Source organism: Gossypium arboreum, chromosome 4 (genome assembly GCF_025698485.1).
Source record: "Gossypium arboreum isolate Shixiya-1 chromosome 4, ASM2569848v2, whole genome shotgun sequence".
Lineage (NCBI taxonomy): Eukaryota > Viridiplantae > Streptophyta > Magnoliopsida > Malvales > Malvaceae > Gossypium > Gossypium arboreum.
The window spans coordinates 81569678-81577141 of record NC_069073.1 but is presented as its reverse complement, the minus strand read 5'-3'; positions in this window follow the sequence as shown (position 1 = coordinate 81577141).

The following is a 7464-nucleotide window of genomic DNA, read 5'->3' as shown; positions in this document are numbered from 1 at the left end:
TGTGGTGATTTGGCCATTCGGCTAAGGTAGGAAACTTAGAAGATGATTTCTATTCCTTGTGTTTTGTGAGTAGGGAGCTTAAATTGAAGTTGAATAAGGGGAATATGTGTATTAAGGATTTTGGTAATATGGAAATTCGGCTATGAGAGTGTGTATGTGGTCACTTGCCGAATGTGGGTGTTAAGGTTAGTAGGTTGGCCTAATTCTTGCATTAGAAACTCATGAACTTGATTTAAATACTTTAAATTTATGGTAGTTAAATGGAATAGAAAGGATCTATTCGCCATAGTAGCTATTGAGGGTTTAAGTTTGTGATTCGTGTTAAATTTGATGATAGGAAGAAAAATTGGCTTGTGTATGTGTAGTTGCGAATGTGAATTTGGGTAACCTTTCTTGTAACTTTGGCATTAAAAAGTGGCTAATAGGATTTTAATGAAAATTACGCCAAGGCCGAATGTATCATGAAGTGAATAAAATGCTACATTGTGCTTATATGTATATTCGCCAAGGAAGCATGATATGAAGCTTGATAAGCTTGAAAGACGAATGACCGAATGAGCTATAGGTCATGTAGGGTTAATTTTATGCATATGTGAGTGTGTGGCATTAGTAGTTAATGGTATTCGGCATTATTTAACTAAGAATTGAAATGAATGCTTGAAAGTTAAATAGGTCACCCAAGTGATCGAATGTGTTAAAAGCAAAATATGGTTGCCGTATGTGTGTGTTTGATTGAGAAGTAAATTTGTTTGATTTAGCTCAAGAACTCAATGGATCAAAGTTGGACAAGGGGAAAGACAAAGTAATTGAATAGTCGTTGAAGACGTGCGACAACATCCGAGGTAAGTCATTAAGCACATATGTTTGATATTGCTTAAATGATTGTAAAATCTACGCAATTGTGTTTAATGGGATGCTATATATATATAAATGAAATTGTATGTGTATGGAGTGATGACAATTGTTGAATGTAAAAGAAATAGTGAAATGTGTAGAAAGTTTGCTTTCGGCACTAAGTGTGCGGGCAATACGTGTGTACGGTGATTTAGATTGGCACTAAGTGTGCGTGCTGGAAATATATGGCACTAAGTGTGCATGCTGGAAATATATGGCATTAAGTGTGCGAGCTCGAAGGGTATGGCACTATGTGTGCGGGCTTAAATCGCATGGCACTAAGTGTGCGAAATCGAGTATTAAGCACTGTGTGTGCGTACTCTATATATATATATAAATATCTCCGATCGAACAATTATATGGAGGGTGTGTCTCCATCGAGTTGAGTATGGACAGCGGATCGGGTAAGTACCTTGAGCTCATGACGAATAGGCAATATGTTCATGCTCGGGGTTGAGCTTGGTAAGCTTTAAATCTATGTGATGATTGCAATTGTATGATTGTGGTGAAAATGAGTTAGTGTGTGAAAATGCCTCAAATATCTTATTGTGTAGAATATGAAATGTGGATGTATGACTTGGTATGAGATTGAACCGAAAGGTCCGAGGAATTATGGTATAGTTTCGGTATGGATGAGTACCTAGCCTCGTTTATTGTTTCATGTTGTGATAACTTTATTAATGGATGGTGGTTGAATGCTTATGACTTACTGAGTTATAAACTCACTCGGTGTTTTCTTGTCACCCCTTTTAGGTCTCTTGGACTCATATTGTTTGCGTGCTCGGAACCGTCGTTGAAGTCATCACACCAGCGAGCAATTTTGGTATTGTCTTCTTAGTCAACCTAGGAGAACATTTGGCATGTATGGGCTATTTTGTTTTGTTGAATTTTGGGTTGTAAACTTTAAGCCATGTGAAAATGGCCTATGTGGTCGTTTGAATGGGATGCTAGAACCTATAGCCACGGGTCTTAGAAACCTTAATTTTGATAAGGTGGCCATAGTTGTGCCATGTATGATGAATGATTAGTAAGGCCAAGGAAAGATTCATGAAATTGGCATAGTCTACTGCAGTAACTGTTGCGGGCAGCAGCAGTGATATGAGATCGAAAAATCACCAAAAATAGTAGAAGTGGAATTAATTGCTAAGAAAATTATGTACTCGAAGCTTGATGGGTCTATTTTCATATGGATGAAACGAAACGACCATATGAGCAGTATACTGAGAGATATTAAAGTTCTCGTGAGACAGGGCCAGAACGGTTTCTGGATCCCCTGTCTCGACTTTGAAAATTTTCTATAAATTATCCAGAAAGAATTAGAAGTCATTCCTTATATTTGCAGATTCCATTTTGAGTCTAGTTTCATTAGAAACAAACGGCACCAGTATTAAAGCCCTGTACAGAGAGATATTCAAGTTGTAACGCGCGAAGGTCAGTGTAGTCGACCCCTGTAACATGGGTGACTTTAACTAATAAACTGTACCAATTGGCCCGACAAAAAATTCTAGAAATAAATCCATGGATAGATATATGAGTATAGTTTCAGGGAAAATTTACGGAATTGGTTTTCGAGTTCTGGAACTCGAGATATGATTTTTAAGGTAACAGTGATGCAGTTAGCTAGCCTGCCTGAAACAAAAATTTCATAATTTCCAAGAGGGAAATAAGGGAAGTAAGCCCGGTAACACCTCGTGGTCGAATCCGGTGACGGTCACGGGTTTGGGGTGTTACACCATTTACATACCCAAATTATGAATTCTATAATCACATACCAAATTTTAGAAATTTACTTAAAATATCAAGAATCGCAAAAAAACTCGAAAATCAGGATGTTACAGTGAATTTTAGGTTCAATTTGTGATCCCAAGCATCAACTTCAGCATCCAATCAATAATCCTGGACTCAGTAATGTTTGTTCATTTTAGATTTTGTTTTTAACTTGGCATATACCTAATAGGTTAAGCCATGTTGAATTTTGTGTTTTAAAAATGATATATATTTGATATGTTTGATATATGCATGTATATATATATGCAACTTAGAATTGTTATTGTTTGATTAGGGTATGAAATATGAGATGGATGCCTTGAATGTAATGTATAATTGAACTAATCAAATGGTTTTACATATGCCCAAATGTGGAAATGTAAATGTTAGGGAAGAATAAGTATGTATATAAATATATGTATAAGAGTTAGATGAAATGTATTAGGTAAAATTTGATGACCTTAGTTGATTATAGGTATGAATGTGTAAGTTTTGAATGAATTGCATTGGTTTTTAGTTTATGAATGATATGGTATTGGATTGTTCCTCATAATAGATGACCATTAAAGTTTTAGATGTGTTTAAATTGATGTTGGATTGTTCCTCATAATAGATGACTAGTAAGTGTTGGAGTGTATTTAGTAATACTTGCAAGTTTTGTGAATTGAAATTGCAGAAACATATGTGACGTCACGACATCACGACATCAAATGTACTACGTTGTAATGAGAAATGATCTATAATGTCAAGGTGAGACGAGAAATCCCGTCATCCTGATGAGACCAAACAATATGTCATGTCACAATGATGAACTCCCTTACATCGCGACGTCAATCCTGTAATTTCAAACTTTTACAAATCAATCTTGACTCAATCTCTGGATTACTTTAGAGCTTTTGTAAACTTGTATAAAACCTTAAAATGATTACCTAACATATTATTTGCTTATAATGTTCATATTTGTATGTAAAATGGTTTGAATTGTATTTATTTTGGTCATAATTGCTCTGACAATGAATGGACTCGATAATCGAGTTGAGTATAAGATGTTATATATGTTATGCGAATGAAGCAATTTTAAATTTGTTTTTCTATTCATCCATTATTTGTTTGTTGTATATGAAAATGTTTCATGAATTTATTTTGAAAAGAAATTCAATTTTCAACAATTAACTTTTAATTATTATTATTATTATTATTATTATTATTATTATTATTATTATTAAATGTGGCCATTAATTTAATGCAAATATTTTTTTATATTTGATTTCTTATATTGTTTCAAATTTGTACAATATTTTAATAGTTGGCTTAATGATATAAAAAGTCATCAAACTTAAAAAAGAAAAAAAATCAAGCCGATATCTTTTTGTTTTGCACTCAATTGTCAAAATGCATTAAAAAGGCCATTTGACCGTAAACTTTAATAGTTGATCATTAAAGTTAACTGCTCGTAATTGTTTTCAATTAAAATCATCCGTGTCACAACCATTGCGTCACATGTGACAAAAAATTATAAAAATAAAAATTAATAAAAGTTATAAAATCATTAAACTTTAATAAAAATTAAAATAAATATTTAAATTTTACTAAAAATATAAAATGTAAAATTTTATAAATATCATAAAAAATTATAAAATGCATCAAAAAGGCCCTTTAACCATTAGCTTTAACGTTGATCGTTAAAGTTAACGATCCATCATTTTTTCAATTAAAGTCATCACGTGTCACAACACAGTGTGATATGTGGCGAAAAATGATAAAAAATAAAAATTAATAAAAGGTATAGAAAAATTATAAAATGCTTTTTTGACATGATAATTATAATTTTTATAATTCTTTTATGAATTTTATATTTCTTTACATTTTTATCATTTTCTTACTGCTTTATAAAATTTTATATATTTTTCTATATTTATAATTTTTTAGGATTTTTATAATATTTTTCTAATTTTAATAAAATTAAATATTTCTTATATTTTATTAAAATTTAATAATTTTTATAATTTTTATTGGTTTTATTTTTATCATTTTTGTCACATGTCACGACATGGTTGTGACACATGGTGGCTTTAACTAGAAAAATTAGGGGTAGTTAACTTTAACGGTTAAAGGGTCTTTTGATGCATTTTAGCAATTGAGTGCAAAAAGAAAAAATAGGGGCTTAATTATTTTTTTTAAGGCATTTTTTTATGTATTTTGGCAGCTCAAATACCCAATTTATTAAAAAAAAATAGGGCTTAATTGTTTTTTGAAATGGTTTGAAGGTCTTTTTGATGTATTTTGAAAGTTCATGTATCCAATTGAATGTAAAAAAAATGCATGGAATTAATTGCTTTTTTTTTTTTTAAGTTTGAGGGCTTTTACACCTTTAAGCCTTAATAGTTTTATGTATTAATTCTATTTTTATTTTCATAATTTTAATAAGTTAAGTTATTATTTCAATTATTTTTCCAAAATTAATTGTTCTTTAATATAAGTTAAACCAAGCCTCATTTAATTATCAAAATATATATTTTAAAAATATAAAACTATATTATTTAATAAACTAAATATGTATAAAATCACATATGTTGAAGCTAGTTAACATACATAAGTGAATTATGTTATTCAATTTGTTAAAAAAATAATCTCAAATTTTAATTCATATTTATTTATTTAGTTCAATAATTACCCTTATAAATTATTAATACCTTGTTTAATTTTCGAACTCATCTCAGTAACTCATTATATGTTTGGGAAATAAAGAGAAGATATGTACGAATGAGATATCCAACAACAAGAAGGAGGAAAAAGATTGAATAGAGGAACTCTTGAACATTTGGCGATCTAAGATGTGTCGATATCAATGATGACTCATTATTTCGATGAATTATTTCTTCGAACAAAAGAAAGTTATGTAAATACTTATTCGAAATCTCACTTATCAGATTCTATTGTGAAAAATACAATTTTTCTTAAAGAATTTGCCAGCGTAATAACATAAAAAAAAGTTTATTTAACACACATATATTAATATGAGAAAAACTAATGTCCTAACAAAATAATAAATAACCCAGCATTTGATAGATAAATTAAAATATTTAATTTATTTGGTTATAGTATTGAGAAGTAAAATATAGGTATTATTATTTAATGGAAGTACAAAACACAATAAATTTAACATTCAAAATTTTTAACATATCAAAACGCCAAGTTATCAGTGGATCTGATAAATGAAGTCAATCAAAATTAAATTTAGATCATCAATTCGACCTACTCGGAGTTGATATAATCCAAAGTACATTAACCACTGTTATCACTTAATCATCATTTGCAAACCAATGTAATGCAAAGTTTTAAATGTCAAATGAAAATGCAACGCAACACAACTATTGATATGGATGTGAAAAAATAATTTAAATAATGAATTCCCCCACTTGATGGCATTGTTTGTAATTTGGTTTAAACGGTTGGGAAAGAAAGTGTGTAAAGCATCTGTGAAAATTAAACATACATGAACTGCCTTGAGTTTTCCAAAATCAGTGATGTGACTGATGATCAAGTAGTAAGAGTTGTGTTAATTTATGTCGAAATTATAATACTTCTACTGCCACACATTGTTTTATTTATACCCATACATAACTATTCATTAAATAAACTTACCGATTAAATTATTTTATTTTATTCTTTATTACATAAAAATAATGACTCATTAATTTGATTTTGGGTAATTTGGTTATTAAGTTTATATTTTAATGATTCGATTTTAAAAATTAGAAAATAGTCATTAAATTATTTAAAAAATTTATTTATGTTATTGAAGTAGTTAAAGTTTTTATTTAATTTATTAGGATGTTAAATTTTTCTTTAAAAGTTTGGCTAGATAGCTCTAAGCAATGATTCAATGACCAATACGATAGATCAATACTCATCGATGTGTAAAAATACATACATTAAATCCAAGTCAATCTGACAGCTAGTATTATATATCAAAGAAGAAAGTTATTCGGATTTTGATCCACAGATTCGTGACATTCAAAGTTATTTCATCAAAAAAAAAAATTTGAACTATTGAAGAGAAGTGAAGAACTTTGAATTGGTGCAAGTTGTCACGCACCAAAATATTTGTTTATGTTTCTATAATTGTTTAACACAAATGTGTATCTACTTCAGTGGTTAAGTGTTCTAGGAGTGTCTAAGAGGAGGTATCTTTGGCAAATTTTGTTATTTTTGGAATTAAGCCCTACCTTTGTTCAATGGACTTATATTAAATTGTCTATAATTTCATATTAGAATGAGCCTACTGATTCAAGTGGTAAGGAGTCAGTGTAATTGGAGGACCTGTGTTTCAATCCATGCGTGAGATTGGGTAGTATTTTTTCTCAGCTTGGGGATGCAGTTTCGGTTGCAGTAGAATTCTGAGAAGTAGGCGGTTAGGATGTAGTGGGATATCATCAAAAGATTAAATTTATTTTGATTTTGGCTACTTTTCTTTCTCCTGTCGATTTTCTGCCCATTGTTTTGACGTTCCCTTCCTTCATTCTTCTTTTCCTTTTGTTTCTCTTTAAATCGCTTTTGATCTCACAAGTCCTCGTCATTATATCCGTTAAAATCATTGATTTCTGTCAGGTTTTGGTAAGTAGGTTTCTAAGTGGTTTTATCTTTTGTGTCTGACTGTCTTTGTCTTTTTGGAATTAGGGTGGTAATGTGTGTTGGAGGTTTTGATCATTAAATTCTTTGTTTGTAGGAGAAAGGTGTTGATCAGGGAATGTTGTTTCAACGACGTAAGTCATGTGTGAAGTCGTTTTCGATAGGGGTAAG